The 18,164-nt window shown below is 36.2% G+C and overlaps 1 pseudogene; it reads right to left on the reverse strand.

The window, feature by feature from the left end:
* Positions 1-9,891: 9,891 nt before the first annotated feature.
* On the reverse strand, positions 9,892-11,461 carry LOC127185209 (lysosome-associated membrane glycoprotein 1-like; annotated as a pseudogene).
* Positions 11,462-18,164: the final 6,703 nt, after the last annotated feature.

The following is an 18,164-nucleotide window of genomic DNA, read 5'->3' on the forward strand; positions in this document are numbered from 1 at the left end:
TGGTGCTTTCTCAGAAAACTGGGAATAGAGCTGCCTCAAGACCAAGCTATTTCACTCCTTGGAATATACCCAGAAAATGCTCCTGTACACAACAAGGACATATGTTCAACCATGTTCACAGCAGCCTTATTCATAATAGGCAGAACCTAGAAACAACATAAATGTCCCTCAGTCAAAGAATGGATAAAGAAACTATGGTATATTTACACTATGGAATACTACTCAGCTATTAAAAACAAGAAAATCTTGAAATTTGCAAGCATATGGATGGAACTAGAAATGATCATCCTGAGTGAGATAACCCAGACCCAGAAAGACACACATGGTATATACTCACTTATAAGTGGATATTAGCCCCACATGGATGTTCTCTGAGAGTCTCCACTCAGCAGAGTATCAGCACAGATGCTGGGACTCACTATTGGACTCCAGGTAATAGAGGTATGGAAGGATGGGGAGACAGAAGGACCCAGAGGGTCCTGAAACCCTACAAGAAGACCATCAAGGCTGGTGGATATAAACCCAGCAGGGGCTGCACAAACTGCTGTACCAACCAAGGACAATGCATGCAGTAAACCTAGACCTCCTGTTCAGATCTAGCCAATGGACAGTGCATTTTCCACAGTTGTGTGGAGAGCAGGGACTGACTCTGACATGAACTCTGGTACTCCTTCTTTGGCCACTACCCCTTGGTGGGGAGTCCTGGTATCACTCAGAGGAAGCAGAAGCAGGCTACCAGGATGAGACCTGATAGGCTGTGATCATATGGTGGGGGAAGAGGTCTCCTTATGTCACAGGGGAGAAGGGTAAAAGAGGGAGGGATAGAGGAATGGGAAGATACAAGGGAGGGATAACAATTGGCATGTAATCTGAATAAATTATTAAAACGTAACAGGTCAGAAACTTGGAGGCAGGAGCTGATGCAGAAATCATAAATTGGTGCTGCTTCCTGGCTGGGTCTCTAGGTTGTGTTCAGTCTACTTTCTTGTAGAATCCAGGACCAGCAAGCCAGGGGTGGAACTACCCACAATGGTCTGAGTCTTCCCCCATGAATCACTAATTAAGAAAATATAGCCGGTGGTGGAGGCTAGGGGAGTGCACGCCTTTAATTCCAGCACTTGCCAGGCAGATGCAGGCGGATCTCTGTGAGTTCCAGGCCAGCCTGGTCTACAAAGCGAGTCCAGGACAGTCAGGGATAAAACAGAGAAACCTTGTCTCAAACAAAAAAAAAAAAAAAAAAAAAAAAAAAAAAAAAAGAAAGAAAGAAAGAAAAAGGGAAGGAAATGTGCTACAGACTTAGCTACAGCCTAATCTTATGAGAACTTTTTCTCGGTTGAGGCTTCCTCCTCTCAAATGACTTTAGCTTGTGTCAGGTTGACATAACATTAGCTGGCACAAAAACCATTCACTCTTCAGTTTCTAGTGCTTGACCTTAAATGTCATGCTAACAGATTTTTTCAAGTCTTCTTATTGCTTTTGAAATGTTTGCTTTAAAAACTTGCTAGATTTTGAGCTATAGTAATTGTATTCTAAATATTCAATGAATTATACCTTTTGCCATTTTCATGTATAATCTGGAAGAGGCAAATTGATTTAAATGAGTTTTTAAATTTTTTATGATAATATATGTGCTAAAACAGTGCTGCACTAGCCCAAGGGGCACGTCCCATGAAAGTCTTCACTTACCGGGAAAGAGGGACAGAGGGGAGGACATCCTATTGGGACTCTAGGTGAGAGAAGCATGGGAGAATGGGGAAATAGAATGATCCAGAGAGTCCTAGAAACCTACAAGAAGAACATTATGATAGGCAGATTTGGGCCCAGGGGTCCTGCTCAAACTATGGCACCAGCCAAGGACAATACGTACAGTAAACTTCGAACCCCTACCCAGATCTAGCCAATAGACAGGACATTCTCCACAGTTGAGTGGATAGTGGGGTCTGACTTTTACACGAACTCTGGTGCCCCATATTTGACCATATCCCCTGGAGGGGGAGACCTGGTGGTACTCAGAGGACGGATAGCAGCCTACGAAGAAGAGACTTCATACCTTATGAGCATATACAGGGGGAGAAGGTCCTCTTTAGTCACAGTCATAGGGGAGGGGAGTAAGGGGAAAATGGGAGGGAGGGAAGAATGGGAGGATACAAGGGACGGGATAACAATTGAGATGTAATATGAATAAATTAATAAAAAATATTTAAAAACAGTGCTGCAAAATATCTATTCTTTTTGTAAAAGACATGGGTTTCTCAGAATTTTATGCTTACTTTTAAATAAAAAAATGAATCTAAGAGTCTTAAACTCTAGAGCATTGTTGAATTACCAATGTTTATGACAAATAAAAAAGACTAAAATTTATTGAGATGAACAGAAGAATTTGGATATTAGGTTACACATATTTTCATTTCATAGCCGTTTTATATTTTTTCAACAAATGTAATCTCATATATTTCAAGGCATATTCATAATAAGCACAAATATACCTTTGTATAATATTTTAAATGGATACACTTCAAACTGTGAGTAGATTAGAATAAATGTTATCAACTATATAAGATGCTGTCAAGTTTCATTATTTTGAAGAATATTTGCGCAGCATGATCATGATAGCCTTGAACAGAATTGTCTTTAGGGTTGAATTAATGTTATCATTATGCTTTTGAAAAAAATGAGCTTGTTAAGGAAAAGCCATTCCATTTACACAGATGTTACTATTGAAAGTCAATATTTTTAAATACTGTAAGTTTAGTAGAACTGCTACGAAATCTAAAATAGGACAACTACAAAAATTTTGCCTCATAATGTATTTCCTATCTATACTGATAAAAGATGTATTATCAATACTTATACATGTGTGTATATGTTGTATGATTGTTTGAAAAAATGCTCATTTTAAATTGTGTACTTATATATGAAACACTTGTTAATAAGCATAGTATTTATAAATAAGGCTAGCATGAAACCAATTTTCTCAGCATCTTAGTAGCATCTGATGGGTTAAAATATTCTTTATCAGGTGGTCTCAAGACTAGATCCATTGTCCATTTTGATTAAGAGCTCTGAATTTTGTTCAATATGTTTAATATTTTCACTTGATACAAAGATAGATGTGAGACTGTTACTGTATTTATTTCTGTTTATGGAATTATGTGTTTAAAAATCATCTCAATAATAGACAAATACACTGATATGTTGAAAGTATAAACACCATGTTGATGTGCACAGAGGAGCATAATAAATTCCAAAAAGGTCTGAGATGGCTTCCTAGGAAATACTGGAATTTATTAAAGTTTTGAAATATGACCTGAGGTTTATTAGTCAGTATGTGTAGGGGGATAGTTGATAGAGAAAATAACCACTGAAGACAGAAAATCAGGCTGAAGCTTATTAGTAATCTAGAATCTGACTCCCATGTGTAATCTATCAACTATTCTCTTCACCACAAAAATTGAAGAAGGGACAAGGAAGAAGAGAAGGGCAAGGAGGAAAAGGATGACAATGAGGAGGAAGAGAAAAAGCAGACAGAGGGTGGAGGAGAATGGGGAGGGAAGAAGGAAAGGAAGGAGGAAAGCAGAAAGAAAGGAGGAGAAAGAAAAGAATTGAAGGGGAGAAAAGGAAGAAAAAGGGAAGCAAGCTAGTTTTGTGTGATTGTGCATATCTGTAATCCCTGCGTATAAGAGGCAGAGGTGGTAAGATAGCTGTCTGTGACTTTAAGGCTACCCTTAGCTACATAATGAGTTCAAGGTTATTGCAACACTTTCTTGATACAAACCATGAAAATATTTGTAATAAACATTACAAGCGGGCAAATTGTATGGAAGAGTAACAGCTAATTAAAAAGAATTATAAACAGATTACTTTTAAAACTTGGAGACTGTCATGGTGGACATTCTAAGAAATTTTATCATATACCACATAATTACCATAAATACCACCTCACCAATTTGAGGTGAGGAGCTTAAATATAGTTCATACTATCTCCTGTGCCTTATTAATTAGGGAAATACTTGTTATCTATTTTCTCCTGGGTATTACTGGTATAAGCAAGCTAAGTACCCACATAAGACATGGAATTCTTCTGGCAAGGATGCAGAAAGACAACAGTTTGTGCCTGCACAAGCTTTGAATGGTATGAAGACTGGGAACAATATATGCTTAGTGTTGTCCTGGAATTTGAGTGGGTAGGGAAAATTAAGCATCAAGATGCATTGAAATGTCAACCTTAAGAAATCTATAATAAAAATCCATGTTTATATCTAAGAAATATATTCATTTTTAAAGCTTACTAAGCATGGAATAAAAGAAAAGAATTGCTACTTAAAATGGAAGTTTATGGTAGGCAGAGCCAAGCAAGGGAGAAGTTGGAAGACAATTAATTACAAGAGCAATAACAACTAAAGTCGATCAAATTCCCAAATGAATCAATCTTAAAGATGAAGTTTAACATGCAAGTTGTATAATTGGAACTGTTGTTGTTGTTATCTAAAAGCCTAGACCAAGGGAGACAAGATGAAAGAAACACCAGGAGAGGGCAATGCTTAACAATAAAGCATTCACAATGAAGACCTCAGTGGATTATCCTGAATCACAACATGGTTGAGTATTCAGCATGACTGTGAGGTGGGGCAAATATGTCTAGCCTTTACCACTGTGTTAATCACCCACTGCAACTTGATAAGCTTTAGAAATAGAGATGGTTTTAAGAGAGGCAATATTCTTTTTTGGGGGGAGGGGGAGTGGAAGGAGGCAATATTCTTTAGTTGAGGAGTTCCATTGAAAGGGCTGAGAGCCAAATTCTGCTATCTTTCAATAGCACCCTTGCAGCTCGGAGACTAATTACATCACAGGTATATTTGGTGATGAGGAAATGGGGGAGGGAATGGTAGAAATACTGATAAACCCTAGGAAAAGAAATAATGTTAAGAGATCTTAACACTGTGGCAAAAACTGAGATAAATGTGAGCATTTTTTGCCAGTATATTTCAGGAAAAATACTAAAGAAGTAAGTTTGGCAGGAATATATAGACTCTAACTTCACAAATATAGCATTCTATTAATGAGAGAAATGAAGGAAATAAAACAAGAAAGGATACTACTTATGAAATTTAATTTTTTTAGGGCGAAGGCCGAAATTATGTGCTAATTTTGACATGCTTTAAGACATGATAAAGTAAATATTATTTCTTTAATAACAATAAAATGACCTCTCTTGCCTGGGAAAGATTTACAATTTGAGAAGATAAATTTACAGGATTGGCGTGGTACAAACTGCAGAAATTAAATACCACTTGAAGTAGGGAATTATGTGAATTCATTTCCATATTTTCAGGAAGACGTTTGCTTTGCCAAAAGAAAATATTTTAGGTGAAAATGATTAGGACTGGAGATTAACTTGTACTTTAGTAATCTTTGCTGCTGTTTTGGTGGTAATGTGATTCATAGCACAATTTAAATAATTTACATCTGGCTACAAAGCCTGCATGTTCCCAATTTTGCAACAACCTAAATAAAGTAGAAAGAAGAAAATGTAGTTGAAAACATAAGAAGTACAATGTGGCAGAGCCTGCAGATTATATTCCTATGTTGTTCTAGTTATGCTTTCACAAACTATATATAACCAATATGTCTAAAGATTGAATCTCTAAAATGGTACTACTAAGTTCCATATGAAGATGTCTCCGTAGTCACCCTGATACCTTCTATTTTGTAAGTATGAGGGCATAATATATCTTCAAAAGGAAACTTGAATAACAATAAACAGATAACACCTAAATTTGTGGAGTTCGTCTTTCTTTGTTATCAGTTATTTCCATCAAGACCAATTGGACATCATAATTTTAAAGCTATTTTCTGCTGCATGGATACTCACAGTATAAAAATAATCATGCTATATAGCTAAAATATATGTGTTATACAAGAAAATATATAAGATGAAATTATCACAGTATAAATGAAATGTATTTAAGATATAAAAATGCATGTATTCTTTAACAAGTTTATCAACACAATCTAGAGAAATGTGCCATAATTTCTATAATTTTGAAGTAGTATATATAAATGACATCTCAACATATGTGACACTAGTACTTCATTAGTTAAAATTTACTGGTAACATAGTCATAATAGATACATATCACTCTCTTGAGTTTGACTATCTGCACACATAGTTGTAGGAAAACAAAACATGTGAGTGTGTGTGTATGTATGTATGTATGTATTCATTCCTACTAAATACCCATACTTAGAAACCCAAAATGATGGTGTTCTACTGCCCCTCCTGGAGCCACATCTGTATGGTGTTTAGTCATGTGAAGTGTATGTAGTGATATAGAACAACTGGCACTCTGATGAAATAGTTTCATTGAGGTCAAAATGTGAAGGAATATAAATGCCAAAATAAGAAACTTGTTAATCCATAGATCATTTTCAGGTTTTCATGAAGCTCCTCTAGTAGCAATGCTATTATAATGCAGAGCTTTATTATTTTTAGTGGTGGATGAGAATCATTTAAGCAACTATAGGAGAAGTATGAATTGAGTTGCAATATTACTGTTGTTATTCTGTATTGAGAATGAAGTACAATGTAATGACAGTGAATGAATTATCAGGACTTTATGAATGCGGACTTTGGGTAATGTAGTGTCAAAATTCTCTATTGTTTTTAAACCAAAACAGTATCAGGGTTGTTGCAAAACAAACTGTTAGAGAGTAAAAACTGTACTTACAGAGGAAACATTTATTTTATTTGAAATATTCTCCATTTATTATACTTGTTCTAGTTTGCTTTCTATTTCTGTGGGAAAAAAAAACACTAATGAAAACAACTTGAGGAGGAAAGTGTTTATTTCTACTTCCATATTACAGTACACCATTCATTGAGTGAAGCCATGGCAGTAACTCAAGGCAAGAACTTAGAGGCAGGAATACCAGAGGCCATTGAGGAATAATGCTTCCTGGCTCGTTCCTCATGGCTTGCTCAACTTGCTTTTTTTGTGATAACAAGAACATTTGCCCATGAGTAGAACCATCCACAGTGGGCTGTAACCTTCAATGCTATTCATTAATCATGAAAATGCCACCACAGTCTTATGTACAGGGAAATATGATGGAGGCATATCTTCAATTGAGGTTTCTTTTTCCCAGATGTGCCTAGCTTGTGTCAACATGGCAAAAAAAATAACCAGCATAGTCAGTTATAGACTTTTGTGTTGTCTTTGGTGAAATTATTTTATTAATTTTTTAGCTTTCCTTGCTTTTCAATTATAATTCTATTCTTTAGTCTTAAATTCTGTTAATGACACTTAAATTATTTTTAATTTGCCTAATTTAAAATATTTACTAAATTTATTTGGCTCCATTCAATTCTGGTAATTTTTCATTCATTTATTGTTATCTAAATAACTTACTTTGCAAGATCTCTGTCCAAACCCTTCTGGGTTTTATGGTCTCTGCTGAGAAGTCGGGTGTAATTCTGACAGGTTTGCCATTAAATGTTACTTGGCCCTTTTCCCTTGCATCTTTTAATATTTTTTCTTTGTTCTGTATATTTTGTGTTTTGATTATTATGTGATGGGAAGTTTTTCCTATTCTCCACAGTTGAGTGGAGAATGGGGTCTGACTTTCACAGGAACTCTGGTGCCCCATATTTGACCACGTCCCCTGGATGGGGAGGCCTGGTGGCACTGAGAGGAAGGATAGCAGGCTACCAAGAAGAGACTTGATACCCTATGAGCATATACAGGGGGAGGAAGTCCCCCTCAGTCACAGTCATAGGGGAGAGGAATAAGGGGAAAATGGGAGGGAGGGAGGAATGGGAGGATACAAGGGATGGGATAAGCATTGAGATGTAATATGAATAAATTAATAAAATTTTAAAAAGTAAAAAAAAAACATAACTTACTTTATTAAATATCCATTATTTGTGTGTGTGTGTGTGTGTGTGTGTGTGTGTGTGTGTGTGTGTGTACCCAAGCGTGTGCTAATATCCATGGAGACCAAAAGAGGACATGGATCCTGAGGAGCTAGAGTTTAAGGCACTTATGAGCTAGTGATATGGATGCTGAGAACTAAATTCAGGTCCTCTTAAAGAGAAGCAAGTACTCTCAACTGCTAAGGCATCTTTTCAGTCTTCTTTGGTCACTTTTTTAAGAATTAATTTTATTAGTATATCCTCAACGTTTTTTATATTTTATTTGCTGATTAACTAGATCATTCATTTATAATTGGATTATATGTGCGTTCGTTAGTCTTTTTCAACTTGAACCAAATTAGAGCCATCTGGGAAGCAGGAATCTCAACTAAGGAGTTGCTTACATCAAATTGGCCCATAAGCATACCTGTAGAGCAATTTTCTTGATTCTAAATTGAAGTAGAAGGCCCATCAGTATAGGCACTGCCATCCCTGGGCAAGTGGGCCTAGGCTGTGTAAGAAAGGTGTCTAAACACGCCAGAGGGAACAATGTAGTAAACAGTGTTCCTCTATGGTCTGCTTCAGCTCATGCCTCCAGTGATGAAATGTGATAAGGACATGTAACCTAAATAAACCATTTCCTCCCCAAGTTGCTTTTGGCCATGGCGTTTAGAACAAATTTGCTAGCCAACATTCTCACAGGTATTTTCTTCTTGGAAGCATTTGTATTTATATCTAGCAGATATATGAGTACTACTTTTAACTAAGCATACAAGGTAGACCTTTTGAGGTCTTAGATATAATGAGAAATTTGACCTCATATCTACTTAAGCATGGGTGTGTCTTCTTAATTCTATCCTGGCTAGGAAATCCCCAAAATTCCATCAAGGCCAGTACTAACTAGCAGACATATTAGAGTGTTTCATATTTAATAAAGCCTAATTCTTGTAGATCAACACTTTTATCATTTGCCACATTCAAAAAATGTTATATTTTGGAGATAGGGATAGGTTGTGTTTTAAACTTAAAGGTATATATTACTCAGAATATATTCTTTAAGCATCTTTTTTTTCTGAAATACTTCCAGAAGGAAATGACACTAACAACTTTTGACCAAAATTTATCTAATTGTGAATTTCTGCTCTACACTTACAAATTTAATTATATGACTTTATTTTTTTTGAAGGAGACTTTTTATTAGCATCATTACAGGCAATGAATTACATGAGCTGATCTTCAGTGTGCAGCCCACCTATGCCACAGGACAGGTCAGCAGTGTGAATCTATTATTTTACACAGTGCAGAAACAGGGTCACCCTGATTGCCTACAGAAGACCGGAAAACACTTTACAAAAAGTAAATAAAAATAGTGCCATTTTCTATTTAGAAAAGTACTAGCTCATTGATGACAGAGCACAGAAACATGGATGGCTGTGCCCTAGCCAGATTGCAGCCCCCTAGGCCAACAGCCCAAGCCAAACGTGCAGAGGCTGACCCTGTGCAAGCCTGTGTGGCAGGACCCCTGTTCCCCTGCTCTAGCCTCTGAAGTGTGCAAACTAGTGATCAGCCACCCTTAACAGGCCCAAGTGTTTGGACCACAGATTCCCTTTGTAAGGCTTAACTCTGGGTAGAAGAATGAAGAAACCCAATACCAGGTCTTAAAAAGTCAAGTGAGGCATTCCGTGCCAATTCTGAAAAGCCTCCTTGTGCTCCTTAGAGCTCTGCTTTGGTAACATTAACATTTAACCAGTTAGTAGAACATTTAACCCAGTTAGCAAAATTAACACCGTCATTTCAATAGTGATTCTTTTGTGCATAGTGTATGTTGCACTACACATATTTTGATAAAGCAGATTTGAAGACAGTTTGCCAGAAAGTGTGCCACCCTTGCACACCTGTCTAAGCTGGGGGACATGTAAATAGGACCCTGTGCACCTGTGGCACACCTGCCCACCAGGCTAGATGGTCTGGTAGACTGTCTAATTCCTCTTCCTGCCGATGAGGTAGGCGATTTGAACGATGAGGACCAGCCCTGCCAAGGCACCGCCCACAGCAATAGGGATCAGCATGTTGTTACCATCATGCATACACTCTTCTACAGATCCAAATCTGTCACTTTCATCCTTGAAAGCCTGGACCCAAATGCTGAAGATGTTAAGGAAGAATGCCTTGGTGACATAGATGTGCTCCTCAGCGTTGCACTTATAGGAGTCTCCAAGAGCGGCCTAAAGAGCTCTCAGTGAATAGTTGGAAGCTCTCAATGTGGGGTCTTTGGCATTCCGAAGAGTTATCTTCAATTGGACTCCTTGGAGGAAAACCAGGCTAGAACTCTCATTCATCCCAAACTGCAACTCCAGGACACTGTCCTTGTTCTCCACATTCAGGGTCACCATATTGACACCGCATATCCCATTGAATGTGTCACTTGGGTGGATGTTGAACGCTCTGGTCACAGTCATGTTGCCCTTCAAGTAGGTGATGTTCAGTTGCAGTGCCATAGAGGCCAGAAGGCAGGTTCCCTTGTCACCAGTTGCATTGTACCTGGACACACTGGAGTTTGTGGGCACAAGTGGTGGCAACGGCTTAGGTGGCACGGTGGTCGGGGAAGGTCCATCCTGTGTATAGTGTGTCTCTTCCTTGCTGAAGTTACCATTTGACAAGTAGGCTTGGATAGTGGCATGACGGAGTGTGATGGTCACATTGCCCATGTAGACCTGGATAGCACTGAGACACTGGTATGTCTTCCTGATGTCCGCTTTGATGTCAGTCATGACATCCACAGTATGGGTCCCGTTTGAGCTGGCATTGGGAAAATGTGTGTCTGACAAGTTACAAGCAAAATACATGTGCTGCACATGGTAGTGTGTTGCATTTCTTGTGACGTAGAGCATCAGTAACTATCATCCTCTTCCAAAAGCAATTGTGAGGCTGGCTTCAGAAGCATTTTTCCACTCCAAGAACTGCTATTTTCCAGTACTTTTACAGAGGATGGCAGGATAAAGTTTGAGTCCCAGCAGCAAGAGGAGCAGCGGCGCCCTGGGGGCCACCAGGGCCCGACACAGCCGAGGCCCAAGTAAGGCGGTTGCCTGGGCTGCAGGGGATGTTGGGGCCTGCGCTGCGGGCATCCAGTGGACTCTGCAGCCAGCAGTGCCTGTCACATGAGCAGCGTCGAGCCCACTGGTTAGATGGGATGAGGGGTCTAGCGAGAGGGTGGCAGGTTGCTGCTGTCTCCCCACTTCTCCTGGACTCTCCACTAGGCACGACTGTTCTTAACATTTATGAAAGTAGTTATTTATTCTTCATAACATTGCTTTGCCAACTTTTTTTTTTTTTTAGGACAATGTCTCAAATTGAGAAAACTTTGGAAAGACTACCTTCTAATTGAATAAATTTCTGTTACTTGTCATGTTAATGGATGCACAGCAGAGAAATATGTTTTAATATCATTTGTTAAATAATTATATCTTTGGGTGGATGAGAAGAACTCAAGCTATAAGAATTTAATATACTTACCATATCCTGATGGGTTAAATAATCTCCAAATATCATACAACCGGAATATATTCATATATTTACAGTGAAAAGTCATCATATCTTAGAGACCTTCACAAGGACACAGCTTAACTCAGTTTATTTCACTTTAATGCTTTAAATCTTGACACCAGAAAACAAAAAAATAGGGTGGAATATGCTCACCTTTATGAATTTAGTCTTTACCTTGAACATTCATTTTATAGCATTTGAAAATGCATTCATCTTTCTTAGTAGTAATGAATAGTCATTTAAGCTGAGAGTTCCAGAAAATAAGTAACTATGATGAATTTCTATGTAGTCAACACATACCTTGCATTTTCATTAGTATACCTTATGGGTTAAAAAATGACAATAGTCAATTGCTTATAACTGTGAATTATAGCAATTCATCATTTCCAAAAATTTGCAGTTCAGAAATCAGCACTGAAAATGATATTTATTATGACATTGGTAAAAGAAAGCATCATCTAAAACACTGGCAAACAAGAATTTATTCAGTTTTGATAAAGTCTCGACCTCAGAAAGCTTCTGTTTAATGTCTATATAAAATGTTTAATGTGAAAACAATAAAGGTCTTCTTTTTTGGGGCTTACATTAAAGCAAGATAGAAATAGTTTTTATAGCCATCATTCTGCAAGTCTCTGAAACAATACACTTTCAGAAAGATATTTATTGCCACTTGCCATCTTTAAAATGACTAATTCAGTTCAAAGTTTGAATTCTAAAATCACAAGAAGCACTGCTAGTCCTATTCATTTAAAAAAAGCCAAACAAAAGTAGTATCATTTAACTTTGCATTTTCATTTAACTTTGGGCAAGAAATTTATGCTATCTGCCACATTATAATGGCAATTGCACATTTCTTATTCCTCCGTTTTCTATTTAACTGTTATTATTTCATGAAGGAACAAATTCAGAAATCAAACAATTAGGTTTCCAATTAGTTTTATTGCAGTAACCCCTGGAAAGACTTCAAGGTAAACCTAAGGTTATATATTTCAAGTGATTTTTAGCATTAGCTTTTTTCCCTTCATTTTAGTTGCATGGAGAACATTTTTATAAATACAATGCATTTGCAATAAGGTTCTATTTTTACTCATAAAATAAAAACTGTATATGATTTTATCAAGTATCATACCAAAAAAGTACCATACCAGCTTCATAAAGTTATAATTGATGTATAATTTGAGCACAAATACTAACCTGTTATATGTATTTCCATATCTACATTTATATTTATATAGATACAGATATCTGTAAAATGATTGCCACAGTCAGACTAATTTACATAACCATTGTATCGCCAGTTACTATTTTGAGTGTTTGAAATTCTTTTTCTTGTGATATTAATGCTTTGAATTTTCTCTTTGTTCTTGAATAAAAACCAAGCTTCTTTTTATATCCTGGGCAAGCACTCCTTTTATTTTTGCCATTTGAGGTGATATGCAACTATTTCAGAATTTTCAAAAGAAATCATAGTACTTAAAAGTTATTTTTCATAAAATCTTATTTTGGCTTAATTTTTTTGTTATATGGATGTGTAATATGCTTTAAATGTTTTTAAAGAACATAGGACATTAAGATATTATTGCTTTAAAAAATATCCATCATGGGTGAGAGAGATAGCTCTGGAGTTAAAAACATATTACTGTTCTTGTAGAAGACCTACATTGAATTCCCAGAACCCACATCATCAGGGGCCTCACCACTGCTTGTAACTGTAGGTACAGTGGTTCTAATGCCCTCTTCTGGCTTCTGTGAGCACTTGAACTCATGTGTACACACACACACACACACACACACACACACACACACACACACACACACACACACACACTTTTAAAATCTAAAAGAAAATTAAAAGAAAACTACAAACCATCCATCACATGCAAAAGTCTCCAAATCCACTCACAGTACACAGTATTGGGACCTTTACCATACCTTTCTGATTATCAATTTCCTTTTTGATGGAATCACAATAGGAATAATTCCTACATCACCACATGTTATATCAAGGTGTGAGGCTGTTCTGAAGGTCTGAATGCAGGATATGCTAAAGATCCTTAGTACTTGTTACCACTTATTAACTTTATTTTAATTACTTTTTGTATTGGAAAAAGCGATTTCAAACTCAATTATGTAATTTTCTTGTGTGTGACTTTTGGTAATTTATATTTTAACTATGCTTAACATAAATTTAAATTCTAAATAGATTATTTTCTCATCCTGACCACAGTTTCCCCTTTCGCCACTTTTCCCATCTTCCCTCTTCCCCCATACCCATTCCCTCTGAGTTTTCCTTCAGAAAAGGGTAAACCTCCTGAATACAACAACTAAATACAACAAAATAAAATACAATCGCTCTCATATTGAGGCTGGACAAGGCTGGAATTGGGGGCAACTTGGGGCTTTGTGTGGAAATTGTGCAGTAGAAACTTCCTGTAATCTATGAGGGTGACCTAAGTAAGGATTCCTAGTAATGCAAGATATAGAGTCTGAACTGGCCATCTTTTGTAGTCAGGCAACACCATACTTGTTAATTCTAAACTGTAAGTAATGCTAACTCTTTCAGGCTGGATATGGATTTTAAAGGAGATGTCATGAAATGGACTCATCTACTTAGGTGGACAATTAATGTTTTCTATATGTTTCAATTTCAGGAATTCCTGTTTTTACTCTATTTATTTCTCTCAAATTTAGGAAAATGAAACTTGTAGAGCATTAGAAAATGTAGGGGACTGGCTATATGGCCAATGTTCTTCCATCTTGTCAGAGCCTAGGTTCCTATTTCTCTAGCAGGCTGCCATTTACCAGAAACCAGCTGACTCTGTCATGATTTGGCAGTTAGACACCTGTTGTGGTTTATTGTAGGGGTTGGTCATTCTAAGACCCCCGAGCTACTCCTTTCTGGCAAAAACTAGCTTTTCCAGTAAGACTACTGGTAAAATCAGATTAAAGGCCAGCTACCTGAGAGCAGCAGTTTCGGGAACTTTTTCCTGACTAACCAGGTTTTCACAACTTCCTTTTCTCTCTGGAATTTCTCTCTTCTGCAATTATAGCAGCTGTAAAGGTAAACACCTGCTGGAGCATTCCAGAGTTAGGTATCCACAGCAACCCTGCTTACGCAAATACTCATGCCTCTGTGCCTATAAAAACTCTGTGAAATTTTTCAATAAACGAGGTTTGATCAGAATCCAGACTTGTCCCCTTCTTCGTGTCTTATGTTCTGTCCCTATACAGGAAAATTCTCCTCCCGAGTGTTAGTAGAACGCCAGCGGGCCGAGGCAAGGAAATCCATGTTGGGGACACCATTGAATTCATTGTGTTAATTAAAATTTATTTTTAATGTTTTAGTAAAAGTAGAAAATTAATCTTTTCTTCCTTTTCCAATTTTACATTTATGTGTATGCATATAGTATACATGTGTGAATGCATGTTAGCATTCAATTGAGAATATATGTACATGGCAGTGTGCCATCATATGTATACTCAAGCATGTGGAGACCCAAGATTAATGTTGGAAATCATCCTTAATTTCTCTCTCAACTTGTCTCTCAGTCAAACCCAGAGATTACCAATATGGCTACTCTTGAGAGCCAGGTTTCTCTCAGAATGCCCTTTCCTTGCCTTTAGTGGTTGGAGTTAAAGGCATGTCATTATGTCTACTCAATATTTAGAAGACATTTATTTAAGTTCTATGGATCCTAAGTTAGGTCCTCACATTTGCACAGCACAGTTCTTACTGCTGAGAGAGCTCCCTAGTACAGATCTAGTCATTTTCAATATTTATTATATATGAGGGTTGTGAGAAGTATAGTTATGATTATAAATTTTATTACTTATAATAACAATCTACATAAATATTATGTGACTGATTTTTATTAATATCTATTAAACATATATTTATATTTTCTTTAGTCTTAAAAATTGTGTTTACTTGACATAGTCCTACTATTACTCTCTATTTTTGACTTTGATGAGATGATCTTTGCCTGACAGATTTGTGTTGACTTCCAGACTAATATTTGGCAAAAGCAGAATGTATCCAATAAGCATTTAATTTAAAAATGTATTTTAAAAGGTATCTGTAAATTATTTGTAAGAAACATATTCAATAGTTCAATACTGTGAGTTCAATAACAATATAACAATATTAAATAAAGATTTAGAAACAAAGTATAAATTTGTCAAGGATAAATACTCTACCAGATGAGGAAGGGAAAGACATTGCCACAGTGCTGGTGTTTACCATGAGACCCACATTAAATTAATATAGCTCATTTATAATTCTCTGTCATTAACTAGAAGCATAGTTTTCCTTGGAGATATAAGACAGGTGGAAGATGTTCTCTTGGGTACAAATTCAAGGTACTTAAAGGAAGAACAGTCTAGTAGCTGATAAATCCACCTATGCTACTCAGACTAAAGTCTTTATATTTGAATTTCAAACTATAAGATATGTATTTGTGTGCATATTTAAATGAAGATTCAGATGTATATGCATGGGTTTATGTTCTGCATAGTCAATTAAATATAATGTATGTTGTGAGGGACTATTAACAGTTGAATGTGAGTTCACATAATGAGACATTTACATCAGAATCTCAGATATATGGTTTTACTATAGGCTACTTTGTTCACACACACACACACACACACACACACACACACACACACATATGTTTGATTAAGATAATCTGGTAGCATGTTTAAAATGACCACTTATTATGTGGTCAATAAAATACAGTGTAGTGCTATGGATTAAGTTAGAAGACCCTTCTTTGGTTTTGTAAAATGAAAATTTAAATGTTTATATAGTATAATAGTAACCTCCCCTTCACAGTGCAATATATTTAAACAGATGATCACTACTACATACAATATCAATGAAACATACTGGAATGAAGCTTGGTAATTCTAAGACAGGAAGCCAATGAAAGAAGAGAGGTATATATATATATACATACACACTACATAAAGTACGTCTAAACATGAAAGCTTCACTAATAATTCTTCATTAACTGTCTTTCATACACTCTTGCTAGTGCTGGGAGAAATTTGTGATTGTGGATTCAACTCCCATTGTTGAGTGGTAGTTCTAATTACTGTCATAATCTTGTTCAGCAATGATTCCATAGAAACGGTAGGTACAATCTCGAAGTATATAGAGATTTATATAATAATTTTTGAGATATGGTATACATATCATAAACTATATACATTTGAAACATAAAGTTTCAGAAAATTTGCCATATTCCTATCACGCAACATAGAATAATTTAATTCAAAACAATTACGGTGAATGATTTCTTTATATCGATTTGTAAGCCTTGCCCTCTTCTTTAAGCTAAATCTATTTTCCTATAGGCAATCAGTAGTCTGTTTTGAATTACTACAGCAAAACCTTTATTTTTTTAAAGTATATTCGATAACTGCAAACATGGAGTATATAACATTTGCTTGTGTTTATTTGAGGAAATATGTTTTGCATATCAATTTATATGAAATGCTCATTCTTTTTATTTTTGAGTCTGATTTGTGATATAGAAATATGATAAATATGTTGAATTGTTCATGTTCACATTGTTATAAAGATAAGTTATTGAAAATTTTTATGTATTAAGAAGATGTGTTTTGGTACATGACTGTAAACCCAACACTTGGGAGCTTCAGGTAGAAAGATAAGGATTCCAAGCCATTTTTGTGTATATATTAGAGATGAGCTTGGACTATGTGAGATCTTGCCTCAAAACACATAAGCAAACACAACATGCAAATAAAGCATTATGAATTGTCACTACTTTGATATTTGCCTCTCCCTCTCCCACCCACAATAAATCATGATTTATACCACATCAATCTAAAACCTTTGGATTTTATTAATCCTCTTTTCTTATAATCTGGTACTCCTTAAGAGAGAGTCTCTGGAGGAACACAGAAGAACGGGGATGCTAGCTATCCAGCAGAGACCTGATAGGCTATGATCATATGGTAGTGGAAGATGTACCCTTCTGTCAGAGGTCTAGGGGAAGGGAATAGGGTGGAAGAGGGAGGAAGGGTGGGAATGGGAAGATGAGAGCAAGGGGATAACAATTGGGCTGTAATGTGAATAAGTTACAATAAAAGAAAAAATCAAAATCATCTGCTATGTTCATATAAAGAATAATGTGTAAAAGGAAGAACCAGAAGAAAGTATAGTCAGAATGAAGAAAGCTCTACAGAGCTGAAATTACTGGTACTGAACATGATCCCAAGGGAAAAAAATCATTACGAAATCAACTATTATACAAATTTTGTTGCATAGCAGTAAGAATATGCCAAATGCATAGTTTTGGAACACTGTTGTTTTCAGTGAAATAAAAGGTCTAAAATATTAGTAGACATATGTGCTGTATAGAACAGAGCTGGTATAACCACACGTCTAGATTTCTTTCTCTTATACATCAGTCAAGTCATTCCTGTCTCCCATTACTTTCAAATTCTCTAATGCATGGGGAAATAAAAATGACTTAAAGTTGTAAATGAGGTTAAAATATCGAGAAAAAGAAGTGAATGGAAAAAGGACAATGCTAGGAAAAAGACAATACTATACAAAGGGAGATTAGAAGAGAGTATGAGAACCCTTCTGGATTTCATGTTTAACACAGCTATTGAAATTTTTCAGTATCATGGTGTTAAAAAAGGCTTTGTTAATATTGACTTGCAGCATGAAGTATAT

Source organism: Acomys russatus, chromosome X (genome assembly GCF_903995435.1).
Source record: "Acomys russatus chromosome X, mAcoRus1.1, whole genome shotgun sequence".
In the NCBI taxonomy this organism is placed as follows: Eukaryota; Metazoa; Chordata; class Mammalia; order Rodentia; family Muridae; genus Acomys; species Acomys russatus.